Source organism: Uranotaenia lowii, chromosome 1 (assembly GCF_029784155.1).
Source record: "Uranotaenia lowii strain MFRU-FL chromosome 1, ASM2978415v1, whole genome shotgun sequence".
Classification (NCBI taxonomy): domain Eukaryota; kingdom Metazoa; phylum Arthropoda; class Insecta; order Diptera; family Culicidae; genus Uranotaenia; species Uranotaenia lowii.
In genome coordinates, this window is record NC_073691.1 from 80,645,124 (window position 1) to 80,663,268 (window position 18,145).

The 18,145-nt window shown below is 34.5% G+C and overlaps 1 protein-coding gene across 1 annotated transcript in view; it reads right to left on the reverse strand.

Annotated features, from left to right (window-relative positions):
* Window positions 1-18,145, reverse strand: part of LOC129753622 (sushi, von Willebrand factor type A, EGF and pentraxin domain-containing protein 1) — a 160,547-nt gene that overhangs the window by 140,664 nt on the left and 1,738 nt on the right. The gene's annotated exons all lie outside the window — the stretch shown is intronic.

Here is an 18,145-nt window from a genome sequence, read left to right on the forward strand (position 1 = left end):
CGGCCATGCCAACCATGTGATGTATATCGCGAAAGATACAGGGACAAGAGGGAGGAATGAAGCTTGGAGTTCCTTACCAAACGTTTCATATGATTCTAAAGAATTCGGGTTTGAAATGTTTATGTTCAAACAATCAAAAAATGGATTGATCTTATTCGAAACTTTCACAGTTTGACGCTTGTTTCACAGGTAATCCAATCTTTGCCACCATTCACCTTTTCCAGTTCTTCTCGGTTAAAGTTTCAAAATTTTCACTGAACCTCAACAAAAGCTCTCGTTCTCCCAAACTATGTTTAAGATTTTTTTTTCTTTATCTTCATGATGATTTAGAACATTTTCGGGAACAACTGTCAAATACATCTTCGAACGATCGATGCTTACTTAGATCCCTTTGGTTTGCATCTTTTCCTTTCATAAAGATTCTGAGAGAGACTTTTTAAGATTTGTATTGAATATCCATGAAATAACCGTTGGAAAGCCGTATATTAGACCCCCAAGATTTAACATGCAAGTTTAATAGTTCCGACTAATATTACTTACTTACTTACTTACTTAATGATCCCGTGCCGATCCTCCGATGCATAGGGCCGTGGTAAAAGATCTCCACTGTTGACGATCCGGAGCCAGCGTCTTCATTTCAGCGGCTAGGCTTCGCCGCCACGAGTTTCTGGGTCCGCCTCTTCTTCGATGACCTTCTGGATTCCAATCTAGCGCCTCTCTGCAAATCTCGTTTCCATCTTTTCGCAGCGTGTGCCCAATCCATCTCCACTTACGTTCCCGAATCTCGATTTCTAGCGCCCTTTGAGGACACCGGCGATGTAGTTCCTCACTCGAGATCCAGTTGCCAGGTCACCAAGCGCGGATGATATTCCGCAGGCAGCGGTTTACAAATACTTGCAGTTTTCGCGTCGTCACCGCATATGTGCACCAAGTTTCGCACCCGTACAGCAATACGGATTCGACGTTTGAGTTGAAGATTCGGATTTTTGTTCGTAGAGAGATCTGGCGTGAACACCAGATGTTTCGGAGACTGGCAAACGCAAATCGGGCCTTTCTGATCCGGGTTTCGATGTCTTTACTTAGTGAAGTATATTTTACATATCAAGTTATGCTCCTTGAGTAAAATAAATTAAACGAAGACCATTAGCTAACAAGCACAGGAAAATTAGGAATAAGACAATCAATAAGTGTAACAAAGATTTATCATTATTGAGTTCTATGAAGCTCAAGATCTGGACAGATATTAACTCAGTTTATTATGTTGTATGTAATTTAAAGAATGGTGAAAAAACTATTATGTTAAAACCCCAAATCCTGGCAAAAACCTCGAAATTAAAATTTATAAAAATGTTTTTTTTTAGGTTTTTTCGGTTGTTAGATAGTTGTTGCATATTAGTATTTTCGATTTGAATCCATCGGTATAGTGAGTTCGTAATGGCATTACTCGAAACATTGATGTATCAATATTATTTATTTTGCACTTCCAAAATTTTGCGTAAACACGTACAATTACAAGCTGCGTAGCGTAACCCGCAGAATTATATGACTATGAACAATATTTCTTCGAACAAACTTATATTGATTTTTTTTTACAAAAAGTCCAGTTTATGCGTTACGTAATTAATGGATATCGCCTTAGCAGCTGCTAGCGGTAGTTTGCTCTGACTTGTGAATGTTTAGAAAGCGTTTTACCTTTTTATTTTTCGTATTTTTGTTAAGTATCGCAACGCTTTTATTTAATTACACCATTAGAATCGGTATGAAATTAGCTTTCTTGAATTTATTGCGGAAATCTTGAGTTAATATACTCAAAATCCAGTGCAATGTTGAATTTAAGTGCAAGAAATTCTGAGAAATTGCAAATTAAAGAAAAAGTTCTTGAAAACAGCTTCCTTTGAAAATTCGTCAAAAATTCTGTGTTTCGTATTTTGACAATCTAAAAATGCGTCTAAAAATTAAGTCAACTTTTCAATCCTCTTTCCAAAATTTATCTCTAGTTATTTAAACAATTTTGACGGTTCATTGAATTGAAAAGTACGGTTTTTAAACCACTTTTTTACATTTTTTGTGGTCATAATCTTAAAAATTTAAAAAATATATTTACTTATGAGCAACGTAAAGCTTTTAACTTCAGCTTTTTTGGACAATCAGTGACATTTTTTTTAAGCATTCCGTAGCTAATCAACAGTCTTTTTCCAAAGCATTTTTCTCGGATTTTTTAAAAGACATACATCGTCTTAGCCGATTAGGCTTTACAGACTGAATAAATGACGTGGACAACTTAAGATTAACATTTAACATCCAGTACCGAGATTGGAATCGAACCCATGCCATCAGTGGACCAGCGATTACCGTCTTACCACGTTAACCACTCGACCACCGAGACGGTTTTTTTCTTAGACTTTGAATAACGGAAAACTGAAGTGTTTTAGGTGAATATTGTCTGAGAAACAAATTTGAGATACATTACGAGATTTCCAAAACTATAAATTTTGTAAAAACCGGTTGGGAAACATATAACATGAGAGACATATTGGTTTAAGTCAGGAGTGTCAAATTGACACTCAAGGGACTGTAACGGGTAAAAAATTTAGGGACGGATGAAGGTTAAATAGAAAAAAATATTTCCACTGCATAAGGGTTTTTCTCTTCTTATTCTATTTAATGTCAAATTCCCAGTCATTTTCCGGTTTTTCCAGTGCTGAATCCACACGATAAAAAAACATCTAGGCCAGCGATAAGTTTTATTCTCTTACACAATGTGTCTGCAAATAGGTTCTGGAACGCCTAGGAGGGGTTAAGTGACCGAGATAAAAATCAGTATTAGGAATTAGGCTCTGAAAAATTTCATTTGACTTGAGGTGTTTATGGATTGAAAACAAGGTGTCTAGCAAACGAAATGCAAAACACACTTTTTGATCATTTAGTTATTCAATTTATTGAAACAATTTGAATTGATCGCAACTGCACTATAGTAACTTTTAACCAAAAGAAAACATCTTCTTCTACAACATCACCATTTGCTTACAAAACTTGAAGAGTTCCCAATGTTGCTTGGGTTGATGCGGTTTTGGAACAAAGTCTTATAAAGCGCTTGCAGAATCTCATAAAAAATTGGATTATTATTTGGATCACCTACAGCTTAGTCAGAAAATAAGACTCAAATGAGTGCTACTTATTAAAACAGGTTTAAAGATTTGTATGATTAAAATTTTCGGTTGGATTTTTGGCGAAAGGTGATACATCTAAATTGCATGCACACGATACGCATTAAGCCATTACTCAAGAGCGTAATTCCAATTCATGATCTGCTGCATGCTTACAACATCTAAGCATCGGATTGAAACCCCAATTTTCTCATCACCACAATTGAGTAACGATTAAAAATAATTGAAAAAATACATGCATCCACCAACAAAAACATATCAATCTTCCTTGATTGTTCTGCACATTAAAATTAGCTGTGCGAATTAAGGTGAATGTAATTGAATGCGCTCAAAAACTCCAAGTAGATGTTTCGCATTCACATTTTGTCAACGAACGTTAATAGCAAAGGCAATTTTAAGAATATTGAGAAAACAGAAAAAAAGCAGCAAGTAGAATCCATCAAGAACCTAATTTTCTGTGCATCGTTCGCCGTCCTCGGACAGATCACCATAGATCCTAAATGCCAAACTCCCCCTTATGGCGGCTGGCCAAAAACACGCTGCAAAACGTAGTTTGAAACAATTTTTCTTCATTATCCCAGCCGGCAGTCCTAATAGTAAAGCAACAGCAGCGCCGTCGCCGTCGTCGTTGCGCAACCTTGGCTCATATGGATCCGAGAGTACGGTTGATCTGTTTTTTTTTCGGTTCACCCGAGTTTCATTCCATGGTCCGGGATATTTTTTTTTCGCTGATGGCAAGTTGCTCGAAACATGGCTAGTCAGGAGCAAAAAAACAAACGATCGTGTATACCTATGCCTATATTAATTTCGATCGACTGCTAGCAAACTGTTCGACTAACTTGTCAAAATGTCCTATGAAATGAAAACCTTTTTCGATTAGTTGATGTTCTTGTGAAATCAAATCTTAAGTATCAAAATATTAAGTAAAAAATTGAACAGCTAAAAAATCGACTTTTTCAAATTTTATCCCGTTTTCTTAAGAACGGCTCAAATGTATAAGCTGATTGGTATACTCAAAGATATGTAGCTTTAACAAGTTTGTTTCGATGAATGTTGCGTTCATCGTTTATGAAGTTTGTTTCGATGAATGTTGCATTTTTTAAACATTTTCTGAAATATAGCTGAAACAGATGAACAGTTTGAGGGAGAAGATTATGAAGACAATTTTTTTTAAACTTATTTTTTCTGTAATTATTGTGCACACAACAAGAATGAAAAAAGATTTTATTCAGACATTTAATGGGGCTTGTCGGCAAGCGCCTGGAGATATCGACCGCTTGAAGTGAGTTTGAAGTTCCCTCTCAGTGGGGAGAGGGAATCTGTTTAAAGAGAGAAATTTTTCTCTGTTTTATTTTGATTTTGGTTTTCCGTGTCGATTTTACACATAGTAGCCATCGGAAAACTCCACGTTCAAAAGTTTTCTGTAGAATCAAAATTTCTTTATCTAACTGCGGATCTGAGATGCCAAACGGTATTACAAACAGTCAGCACACATTTTATTTGAACATTTTCCTTGATAAAGCTAAAGGTAAAGCTTTTTTGAGAATCAATTACAAATGGAAAATTTATGGTCAACAAAGAAAAAGTTTCAACTTTCTAATTAAAAGAAACGCTATTAATTTAATCTTGCTACAGTTTCACATACTTATTTGACAACACTTTGTTGGTGGTAAAACGGGGGGAGGGGGGTTGGCTTTAATTGAACCTTCTCGTTAAGCGTAGTTAATATTCAAAATCAATCCATTTGTCATTGAAGTCTCTTGCTTATAATTTACTCAAGCTCAATCACTTCCAAATCCCTTTGATCGAGAATAATCAATTTGGGAACTCTTTCTACCATTCACAGTTCTACCATGGATTTTCCGAAAAATAGCTTGACATCTGCCGTTACGATTTACCATAAAAGTTTTAATAAAAAAAAGCAAATTTTATGTTTAGATTTTTATTCAGTGTCAAGTCTGAAAATTTTACGAAACCTAAAAAGATATCCCAACAGGCAGCCCGGCTGGCCCTAGAATAGAAAACCAAAACAAAACAAAATTACTCTCTCACCGACAGTTTTTCGCGATTTTAACAACTTTCAACACCTCATTCGAAACCAGCACCGGGTGCAAAGAATCCGGAAAGTGTGTGGGAACCTTTGGAAGTTTCAAAAAAGTGTCTGGAATTAAGTAACTTTTTCGCAAACAACTTCTTACCAAAAGTGAGTCGGCGGCAATAGTCTTATTAGTTCTTCAATGCACAAACCTTGAGAACTCATTTTCTTGGGATGTCCTTATTCGAGTCTTTATATCGCGTTCTAGCTCTCAAACTTCTTTCACTCTAACGAAATTTCCGAAATTTCAACTACCTTTCCGAATCAATATTGAACTCCCATCGGCGTCATCATAGGACGGTAGCCGTATCACTTACATCGTACGTTTCATCGTTAATTCCTGAAAGGATTTATGAAATAATCGCAAATGAGAGAGAGATTCCAACACAAAAACTGACCTTCATATTAGGTTAGGCTTGCCAGATACTTTCAGAAAAAAGCGGGACATTTTTCGAAAAAAAGCGGGACACCGCCGAAAAAAGCGGGACATTTAAAAAATTCTTAAAAAATAAGCTTAACTGAATAGCCAAACTTATACTTTCACCATCAGCCAAAGCTATTCCTAGAAAGTACACTAAGGTTTTTACGCGCATTTATTTAGCTGTGTTTTTCTAACACGGCTTCTATTTACACGTTTTTTTTGCAAGCCACGCGAATTAATACGTTATTAGAGAGAGAAAATTTCAAGTCCTATTTGTGAAGGGCGAATTTAATACCACGTAAAAATATTTGAACAAATACATTTCAAATTTGTTTTAAAAATTCGAAAACTTGGGCCATTGTATATTTCGGACCATTAGGTCGAAAAAAGTTGTTTAGTTGATAAAAGGCAATTTAACTAAGATATGCAATTAGTTTTTTTTTTCTAACAGCTCTTGTTATCGAGATAACTTTGAAAAATAGATAAAAACTCATTTAATCAATTTGTGCACTTTTTTGGCAAAACTGTAGAACATTATAAAGGTTTGGAAATTGAAATTTCAAATCAATGATCAGCTTTCTCAAAGACCACGAGTAATTTTTACTTCACAGAAAAAAGTTATAGAAGTTTTCTTATTGTTTATTTTTCCCAATTCTATAGTATTTACCCAAATTAAATCTTAGATATTTCTTAAACAATAAGTCAAATTTTTTTTTTTTTTCGATTATAGTCCAATCATTTTGCAGTCTTCAACAAAATTCTCAAATAAGTTAAAATCTATAATATCAAATATTCACTTTTTTCAGCAGTGTCAGAAATGTTATCGTTTTAAAATTTCTAAAAATTGTAGAATTTAATCTTTTTAAAGCGATGGATGTTTGAAAATAGAATATCTAAACAAAATCCAAATCCTAGATAAGATGGAGGATATTCAAAGGATTTTAAATCAGTTTTTGGTTTTTAAATTAGGTTTGTTGGTTCATTTCATCAGTTATCAATTATCGATTTTACCCAAAACTGGTCAATTTCAAAATTCCCACACGCTATGTAACTAAAACAAAAGCTTATAGACGAAATCGGTCAAATGATTCGAATTCAGGACGCCAAAATCATCCTAAAACAATAATTAAAACATAAGCACCAAAAAATGCTGATCCCTACTGTTATCATTTGGAAGCAAGTAATAATGTTAAAATTTACATTACATTGGTTGAACGTGGTCCAAGAACACTTAACTGAATCATAATCTTACTGTAATTTTAGAGTTATTCAGTGTTTTCTTATATAAACTGTAAAAATTCTGCTGATTTTGAGAAAAAAGACGTATTTTACAAATTTTCCTTGCTGTACCAATGAATTGAAATTGATGCTAAAGTTTGATTTTTTGCTGCGGAAGTCAGTGGACTTTTTAAAAGTTTTTTAAGAAAAAAAAAAGCGGGACATTTTGAGGAAAAAGCGGGACGGCGGGACATTCAACAAAAAAGCGAGACATGTCCCGCTTTTGCGGGACGGATGGCAACCCTATATTAGGTTGTTTTGATAACTTCGAACCTTTTATTCACTCAAACCTACGGGCAAAATTTCCTTAAAATGGAAAAGTGATTAAAAAAACATGACAACGGTTTTGCTCACGTTTAAATTGAACATCAATCGCGCTTACCTGCAAAACAAATCGTCCTGAGCTTCGCAATCCTTTTTCAATTTTTCAACATGATTCTTTAACTATTGAACGTCAAAAAAAGTCAACAAGGGTTGCTTTGCTGGAATATCAAATAGCAGGTTGTGGTATTACACTTTATACGACATATTCGCATTGCGTACATCAAGCAGCTATCTGAGCAGCTTTCAGCGACTGATTCACTTTTCGGTCAGTGCGACCATACTGACTGGACACTCGATTTCGTTTGTTGGATATTTTTTCCAAATGCACGCAATTGGGCTTGGGCCTGCTAAAAAGAATAAAGCTTGCTCTTTACTCTTACATAAATTTCCATAAGAATGACAGCTAATCGGAGTGAAATTGGAGTGAAGGCTATTGCTTTCTCTGTTTAACACATGAGAAATCGTATACCGGGATCGCGAGCGCGCCCATCGCCCATATCGATTCCAGAGTGCGCATCGCTCGATTTGAAGAAATGCTATCCCAGTTAGAAAGTGCCACACAACTTAAAAAAAATAGGCAATTTCTACGATGAAATCGGCCTAAACAGGTACATTTTTCCTACAGGGCATTTTTTTTTGACTAATTTTGCAGGTTCGCCACCTACCGTCGGTACTGCGAACCTATAAAATTAAAAAAAAAAAAATAGCCATAACATGGTCGATTCTATGTGTCATGTCAGTGTGATCAGTGCTATAAGTTCTAGGCGATTACAACCTGCCTTAAGAAGGGGGTGGGGGGGGGAAGGGGGTGGGGGGGTAGGGTCTAACAGGTAAAAAAAACACCATTTTCACGATTTTTTCTAGAGCTATCGTTCAAACAAATGTATTCAAATTTTTTGCATTATACAAAGCATTGTTAAAAGAACATTTAGTAATTTTTTCCTAGAAAAATATTAAAAATTGAACCGGTGACGAGCACTTTCGAGGATGCCTTTTAGAAAACAGGATTTGCGGTGGACACTGTATCTCAGCACAGAATCATCTTAAGTAAAAAAATCAGAGCAAAATATTTTTAATAGATGTTTTTCTGGACCCCAACGTTTTTATTTAACTTAAACAATTTTTTATGAAATTTTTGTGGCTGTTTGAAGTAAAAACTACGATTTTTCACGAAAAAATCCGCCATTTTTTATCTGTAAAATCTCCCCAAAGTAAAAAAAAAAAAGAAAAACGTTGGGGTCTGGTATTTTATATGTAAAAAATATGTTCAAAATTTGAAAAGAATCGGATAAGTAGTTTTCAAATGACGATGTCCACGGACTTTAAAAATGTGCTTTCGAGAAAAACGCGTTTGAAGTTTCTGCTCTTGCTTTCTTGCGGTATTAGATAGGAGGAGATAAAGGCCTATAATTTCTACAGTTTTGCTTCAATTGACTTGAAAATTTGGCACAACATTCTTGAAATGTTTTACAATGAAAAAATAAAAAAATAAAAAAATCGATTTTTTGAAAGTGTTAGACCCTAAACCCCCCCCCCCCCCCCCCATAGGTCCATTGGATTTTTGACGAGGAATTAAATAGTTTTCTTCCTGAAACCGACCTTTACATCGACGTTCCCGATTTATTACAATCCAAGGAATACGCCAACGGAGGTCTACTGGATCTAGTGTTTTCGAGTGACTCTACCAGTTTCCAGTTATTTGAATCCCCGCAGCCGCTGATGCGTGAGGATGCTCATCACCCAGCTTTCAAAGTTTCTTTTCCCTCCAACATTTTCGAAGGCGTTGACGAAGGCAGTGATACTAAATATTACTTTAAAAATTGCGACTTTCATGAGCTCGATATTATAATCCAGCAGGAAAATCGGCCCTATGTTTTAAATGCCACAGCAAAATACCACATATCTTTGACCTTACGTAGACTCAGCTAATGAGGCTTTCTACTCTCGTATTAATGGACATTCTGAGCAGAAATGTGCCCATACGCCCTCACCATATTTCCAAAAAATTGGCAAGGTGGAATCGCGAGTAATCTAAATTTAAAAACCACCTAAGAAAGGGAGAAAATATATAAAAGAACCCCACGGATGCCTCGAAACATAATTTCAGAAGTCAGAGCAACTGAGTTGGAATACTTAAAACTTACAGGTTCCTGTTACCGTCGTTACTTAGCCGATATCCAACGTAAATTCAAAAATGAAACATCATCATTTTGGAGCTACTTAAAGAACCAAAAAGGATATTCTGCATTTCCACAGAATCTGTCGCATGAAAGTCGTCACTCAACTAAAACGGCAGAAGCTGTCCAGCTGTGCACAGAGTTCTTTAAAACTACGTTCGTTGACCACATTTGTTAATATACATCTCGTTGAAAATTATTGTAGTATTTCTCTACTGTGAGAAAGAAATGAGCCCAGTCTCCTCACACAGCATTGACGAACGTCAGCATGGATTTCGAAAAAAGTGATCAACTTAGTCGAACTTAATGGTGTATGTCCCCTTCATCAGCGGTTGTCTCACAAATAAAAAGCAAGTAGATGCTTTATATGTGGACTCCCAGCTTGGTTTGTAAAATGGCTCGAATCGTGTCTCCAAGGCAGAACTGCATTCGTTCGATAGAGTCACATCAAATCCCGAAACTTAACTGTTCCTTCTGGAGTTCCTAAAGGGAGTCATTTGGATCAACTACTGTTCAACTTGTTTATGAACGACCTTTGTGGTATAATTGATTCTGAACTAGTGTTCTACGCTGACGATCTAAAAATGTACCGCTCAATATAACAAAACCTGTTTGTCAATGCAGCAGGATCTCGATAAACTTTTATTCTGGTGCCAAATGAAGGCGATGGAAGTTAATCTAAAAAAAAAGTAAGCTTATAATAAATAAAGATAATGCTAACCTCGTCGAAATGATACTGTATCATGTCCCATCTCGCTCTCTACGGGATTTCGAGCCTCTAGGAACAATTAATTTTGGATGAAACGAATTTCACCACCCATTTGACATATCATGTAAATAGTTGAATCAAGTTTTTGATTGTTTCGATTATAATACGAGTAAAGATAGTTTTAAGCATAGATTACGAAACCAGTATGAATGATATTAAGTTGTCGAAGACCGTGAACAACAAATTAATAAACAAACAAGAAAAAATTCATGTTATTTGCAGGTTAAATCCATCAAATGGTTGCAACAAACTTTTTGATTAATTTAAATTTCTCTATGTCGTTTTGCTCCTTGTAGGCTTTACAACATGATGTGGAGAAGTAGGCGAGGCTTTTCAAGCAACGCACGCGTTTTTTCATCCGTCCGCAAAATTTCTGAATTTTATCGATAAATTATAGTAAATCCGATGTAAAATGTTACTACCGAACAACAGGGATCCAGTGATAATGTGGCCACCATTTTTCAGAAGAAAGTTGAGAATTTCGTGTTCTAAGGAGGAAGAAAATTTGAGGAAACCCCGAAAATGTTGTTGGTTGAAAAAAAAAAAACACGTGTTGGTGATGAGAAGATTTCGTTTGAATCTGGTTGTAAATTCCTATATCGTAAACCAGTAAAGAGCCTTTTGTTAATGTGTGGTTTTCGTTGGAAGGGTGCTGGGAAGTAACGGGGTTGAAAAATGATTATTGTAACATGGGAAGGTTTGAGGATTGTAAGAAGAAAGCTAATGAGGGCTGGCAATGGTGAAATCAATTAATTTTGATTGGCGTGGATGTGCAATATTTGAAAAAAAAAACAGCGCTAGGTGGATCGAATGGGATAACAAAGATTGGTAGTAAATTCCGAGAGTCAATGCAGATGTGAAAGGAATGCAAAGAAATAGAAAAAAGGAAGAAAATATTGTTAAAAAGTTAAAAAGATACGTTAAAAAGTACGGTAAATGAGAAAGTGTGGGAGAGAACAGAGATCCTTTGCTGTTTCGGCTGTGCTGTATGCTGACGTCAAGCTGTCCAAAAACCCTGCTGGCTGATGGTTTGCTGCTTTACTCGGATTGCTTCGATTGAATTTCCTGAGATTTTCTGTGATAAGTATGAGGAAATGAATGAAAAGCTAAGTATATTCTTATTCAAAATTTTAATTCAAATTATATTTTTAGTTTGACCCTTTCCATAGAGAGACTGGGTTTTTTTTTCTTATTCTGTACCACTGAGATAGATTGGTTTTCTACCCACACACAGTGGAAGCACATTTTTTTATGTGACACGTTCTTAAAATGCTTCGTGTTGTTGCATCTTTGTCCCGCGGGATGGGGCAGTATATGAATGCTCGCTTTTTCACTATTCACAAGCTAAATTCATTTACGCCAAAAATATAATATATCTTCTGAAAGAGTGAGGAGTGAGCAATTTTAGTTTATAGATTGTACTGCTTGTACTTTGCAGATAGTGATGTCACCGAAATGAAAGAGTGGAATTTCTGCTAAATGAACAAATCAATAATTTTTTTTTTTTTTTTGTTTCGATTATAGTCGTTTTACCATCTTTATGGCATTCGCGACTTTATCAACGTTGCAGTTGGCGGATCGTTATTGAAAAACTTATCCGGTACAACTGTGTTCGATGTTTACTCTTGGGCTCGAACTCGCGGACATCGGCTCAGGAGACAACAGACTTGCCAACTGAGCTATATCACAAGCCCTAACAAATCAATAATGAAATGGAGAGATTTTTAACAAGTTGTAAAGAGAACTTTAATCAAGATCATACAATGATCAATAAACATCATCATCTTTACCTTGCACTCATAATTATGAAGTTAGATATTTCACCTGATAGCTAAAAAAAAAAAAAATTAACCCACTGAATGTTATCTACAGAACTCTCCCAATATTATATTGATAGTTTGAATGGCATTCGACGCTGTATAATTCGCAATTTGTTTATATTATTGGGGATGGGATTTGGGAACACTAATTATGATTTTTTTTTGTTCTTCTAATGTTTCTTTTCAAGAGCGAGCAAAGGCGCTATATCCAAGGTAAAGACCAGAAATGATAGTGCATCGAAATCCGAAACTATTAATTTTAACTATTACTATTCACGTTAAAACAATACTAAAATCGAAATTTAAAAATAAAAAAAAAATTCAAAGGAAAAAATTAAGCAAATTTGGAAGGAAATATTATATATAGCATGCAGTTTCGGATTTCTGTGCAGAAAAACATCATTTCCATCCACAGAAGGACGAATGCATACGGACCATCATCAAGGAGCACAGGAAATTTAGCATATGTGCTTCCAACGTTAAAATCTTAGTTATAAGTAGCCATGGAAACGTATGGTACTGTTGTCCACGTTTCTTCCTCCCTTTGTTCCAGTTGTCTCTGCGTCCAATACTGCACAGTGGGCCCGGCCTAGTTAAGATGAGTAGTAAATGTACTTTTATTACTCACCGGGATGCTGACAAGATCTGGCTGTGTATGTATCATAAGCATAAGCATAAGCAAGCATAAGCATTGTAGGCTTTACAACATGATGTTTTACATTTCAGTGCTCTTTGGGCGTCAGATAATTTCCTGAATTTTTTGCAGTATAGAATTCAGTTTGAATTAAAAATCAAAATCTTTAGTTTAAACCCCAACCCAAACCCATTTCCAGGTTTCTACGCCCATGGCTGGTAGTCATCGGTTTGTGTATTTGGAACAGGTTCTCACTTGTGAATATTCGCACTTCCACTTTGTAGCGTTCTGGTATTATTCATCGGACAACCGAATAAGGGCATTTGTTTGTCACCTGCCTTGTTTAAGAGACGATAACGCAAAGGAGGTCAAATTTGGTACGAAGCCAAAGAACAGTTTTGTGAATTATTAACACAGTTCTATTGACGTGATGTCTGACAACATTCCCATCACATAAAACAAAACCCCGACCGAAGAATACCGTTCTTTTTGGGGAACGAATGTGGTCAGGCCATTATCTCTGGAGGTCATCTTGCGGCAAGTGGCCACCAGCGCACACGATTGTGCATATTCAAAAAACGGAAAAAAGCAACATGTCATACTGTCATTATGCTAGCAACTCAGAAACAGAGACTCCACGTGAACCATTCTGATATGAAGTTGTAATAATTTTCTTTTCTGGCCGTTGAACCGAGTGCTGTTTTAGGCCAGTGAGTAGGTAATGCTGAAACAAACAACTAGTTATAGCTGGGTTCGTGTCTTAAAATCTAGTTGAAATCTCCATACAAGTTGTTGTCCATTTGAGAGTGGTCAACTCAAACAAACGGGAAGGAAAACGGTTCTCCAGCGCGAAATATATTGCTGGACATTTCGAGAGACATTTCGGGCCGGTCGGAGTTTTCACGTTTCTGCTGACAAACGAACGGCGGCGCCTGTTTTTCACATCTACTTGCTAATGGACTGGAAACCGTTCAGCGGACTGGCCATTTGGCCAACCGACCGACGATGCCGAGGGACACTAATGAACAAAAAATTACCAGGGTCGTTGCAAAATTTCTTGGTAGGACGTTTGCTTCAAAGCAACAAACACGGCTGAAAATGATCAAAACCGAATTGTCATACACCGATTGCAAATTGGCATCAGATAAATGTGTCGTGTTATGTCTTCGTTAGGTCAAAATTTAATAGACTTGTCAGCGTACCTGGAAACTTTTTCGGGTGTCTTGTTGTTAAAACAAGCTACGAAAAAGGGACACTGATTTCAAAATACTATTCAATACATTTGGCAAACATATGCAATTATCTCCTTAGAGCAAATGTTCCTCTGATCTAAATAGCCGGTTTGGATTATTTTTTCGTGCAAATCAAGCGGTCCGATGCACAAAGGTGTACACATTGGAAAAAGTTGTCCAAAACCCGTGTTTCGATCTAAATTTTTTTTTGTCGTTTTCAATTGAAATTTTATACCAAATTTTCATACTTCAGTTTTTTTGTCGTTTTTTAGTCATTCACTGCACCCTTATAAAATGTTTGTTTCCCAGGAAATAAAATGCAAAACAGTCAGTCAACTATTTAAAACATGGGTGGCCAAACTATCTTTTTGTGGCCCGCGAAGCTCTTTATTAAATTACCATGTTTTCAGAATCGAATGTTTTTCTTGGTTTATATAATTTAAAAAAAAATGTGCCTAAATCTTCATCGACTTCATTTGAAATGAAGGACAGAAAAATCTCCTTGTTTGATTTTGATGTAATTCTACAAAAAAGTTACCGTCATTGAATAAAGGATCAATTACAAGAAAAATTTGAATTCTCAATTTTGTACAATATTTGACACATCCACAGCGGAACATCATTTCTGCTGTCTACGTTTTAATAACTGACTTTCAAAGATTGTGGCGTCCCAAATATAAATCTTTTTGCAGATCTTATATATTTCTTCTTGATTTAGTGATATAATGTGTAAAAGTTTCAAAATTGATCAGTCTTAAGTGAAATCGATCTTATTTAGGTTAAATTAGGTTTACGTGCTGAAAACTGAAACCTGATTTTGAATCTGTTTATTATCCTTCATTCGATCACGGATTCAGTTCTTGCTTAGTTATCTGTTTGAAAAACACGCTTAAAAATTAGATCTTAACATTTTTAGATCTTGGAATAGATCAGATTACAAATATTTCTAACATCATTCAAGAAAGTTTTTGAGTATTTGGTATTGAAAATTTTAACTCATGCAAGAATTTTTTTGCCAACATTGACACGATTCGACTTATGCTTATGCAAATTGGTTTGAATTTTTTTTTTTTAATTTAGCCAAATTTACCGTGCAGAATTGGGAAAAATTGACAAAAACAACTGTAACTTTTTTTTTCTCAGGAAACAAAATTATACACGGTCTACTGAAAATTTGGCACGCGGTCACTGAATTAAACCTTTGTTTTTAAAATCTTTGAAATATTCTTCAGTTTGACTGAAATATGAACAAATTATTTAATGTCAAGAGTATCCTCGAAATTTGTTTTTGATTTTATCATATAATTGATTTTTCAAGTGATCTCCTCAGTTGTCTTAGCGAACTCTACTCTACATATTATTTTGAGGAGTTAGAAAAGCCTCAGGAAAACAGATCAATCAAACTTCATAAATTCTTTGAACCACATTCACATCATTATCAAATTTGTATTTTAAAAGTTTATTCAACTTTTCGTAATGAAAATTTTGTTTTAAAAACCTTCAATATCAATTAAAACTTTTCAACATTTGCTTATTATTCAGAAACTCTAAACTCTGGTACGTAAGTATTGGAAATTAGTTCTTTTTGCTTAATTTCAATAGTTAAAGGTATAATTATGAAAATGAAACCAAATTTAAATAGCTTAGTATTGGTAACATGTCCTTAAATATTCATTGGAATTTACAGTGCGGTAAAATTTGTCAAGATTTTAACCAGATCCGTGGTAAATCTCTCAGAAAGACGACATATTTGAACTAAGGTTGCCGAAATCACAGAAAAAAAGATATAACTTCACAGAATTTTGAGCAGAATCTGTGTCACAAAACACAGAATTTTCAAAAGATTCACAGATTTCACAGATTTAAAAAAAAATTAAAGAATTTTAATGTAATATTTTATGGTTACATAAATTTTAGATTTCTAATTTTGAATTGAAAAAAACATCATAAGATTGAAATGTTAATTTTTTATAACTCAAATGTATTGAAGACCCAATTTGCATGAAAAAGCATTACAGAAAACCATCACAGAATTTTCGTGTAAAATCACAGAAAATCAGAATTGTTTTTCGCAAAAACACAGATTTTTTTTTGGAAACCTTGATTTGAATATGAATTTGTTTTTTTTTTCAGAAACTTTTTCATTGAAAAATTATGAAATGTTTATAGATAACCAAATGCATTGTCATCTTGTTTATGGATGACTTTTCCGATAAAATTATCAAATCAAAATGAGATATTCTGAGAAATTTCACTGAAATATGTCATTCTTTTCTGTGTGCAAATGCAAAAGAGTAAATTTAAAGTTCGAAATTCAATCCAAGTTCAAGAGGTCTGTGCTTTCAAGCACAGCACAGCACAGCACAGCACATTTAGTAAATAAATAAATTCCGAGAGCTTATGAACGGTACAATCTTCAACAATTCCATTCCATGTAGTGTTTTTTAAAATTTTATTTCAAAAGAGCTGCAAATTTTTTCAGGGAGACCATTAAATTTAAAAGCTTTCGATATGGGTGGCGGTTTGACACTTATGGAATTAATAACGAAGGTTTCAAATTACTATAAAGAATTTGCTAGAAAAAAGCATAGAAAAATAATATCTTACTAAGATAAATCTGCATTTGAGGCAGGCATATGCAGAAACTTTTAATTTTTAAAGCGGTTTTTATTCTTTAAATATTAAAGAAAAATTACTTGTTTGGCCCGCGAGCAAATCTCATTTCCAAAATTTGGCTCGCCTAATGAAAATGTTGGCCACACATGATTTAAAAGATATTCAAATTACTTTCGGAGCTTTGAAATAATTGAAAGATATTTATATTTTTTTAATTTATTCAAAAACAACGTTGGTATAAATAGGAACTCCAATACAAATAGGGGAGAGGCGGGCTATATGCGCATATTAAGGAAAGCACTCATTGTCTCCCATATTCCAATAGATAGGAGTCTGAAAACTATATGCACATGAGCGGCCATCTGTTTTCTATTCGTAAGAGCAATTTTTCTGTTAAAATCTCTTACAGTTTTTGTGAAAATAATTTTATAATAAAAGAAGTCAAAATAGCCGATTTCCGAAACCGGCGGGCTAAATGCGCATATTTATGTTTTGAGCTATATTTCATTTACAATTGCAATATTTTGAAATTATTTAATTGAAAATGGTAGAAACGAATGTTGAGCATACGTCAAGGCTGAAATTTTGGCGAAATTTTTTACATCACTAGTTCTTTTGCATGAAACATAGTTAAGTATGCCATATGACCATATTTCAGGGTAACATTTTGTTCATATTGTATTTTTATCGGATAAGTAGGAAGTTCTTCTTTTTTCGCTGTGAAATCGTGATTTGAGCGTAGATTTCTTGTTTAAATGATAGAAAGAATTATAAGACTTATCTATTTTTCGTGATATAGGCATTTAACCTGCCTTGATATGGGCATTCAAAATCTGTCTCTTATTCCAATATCTTATCATTTACAACTTTGCCAAAAGCTTCAATTTGTTGAATTTCCTATTTCCAGATGAAAAAGAAAGAAAAACCACTAATATTTTTGTTCACAGAATCTGTACGCACAATAATTAAAGTTCAATATATTATAACAAAACTGACAAAAATCTTATTTGAATTTTTAAATTTTTTCGACTTTACATAACAATTTAATTTTTTCATGCCATGTGTTAAAAGCGTATTACCCTCAAACTGCACTGATAAGATATGATGAATCTCTAGCCATATCGTCAATCATGCGCATTTAGGAACACTTCTCCCTATGTGTAATTTAGTCTGAGCGTGTCCGGTTTTGACATTTTGATCGAGAACTGTCACCTAATTTTATTACGGCTTAAAATCAAGCACTGCGTACCTTTATAAATTATGCAAAAAAAGCTTGGATCAAACCTCTAAGTTTATGTTTTATTGGGGTTTTAGACTCTTTCAGCACTCAATTTTTAAGTCATTTGACATAAGAATTAAAATTTCAACTTTTCCGATTTCCGATCAACTCTTAAGTGATTTTAAAAGTCAAAAATCAAAACTATGAGCGCTTTGAGGATACCATATCATGTACTTTAATTTATTTTCTTGTAAGTCATTTAAATTTCTTCAGCGTTAAACGTCTTCAGGAATAATTTATGTATGTATGTTTACAACAAATACTTTTTTTCCAATATTTCAAATTTCACGTGATCAATTTATTACTTTCAATATGTATCTTAATTCCTCTTAA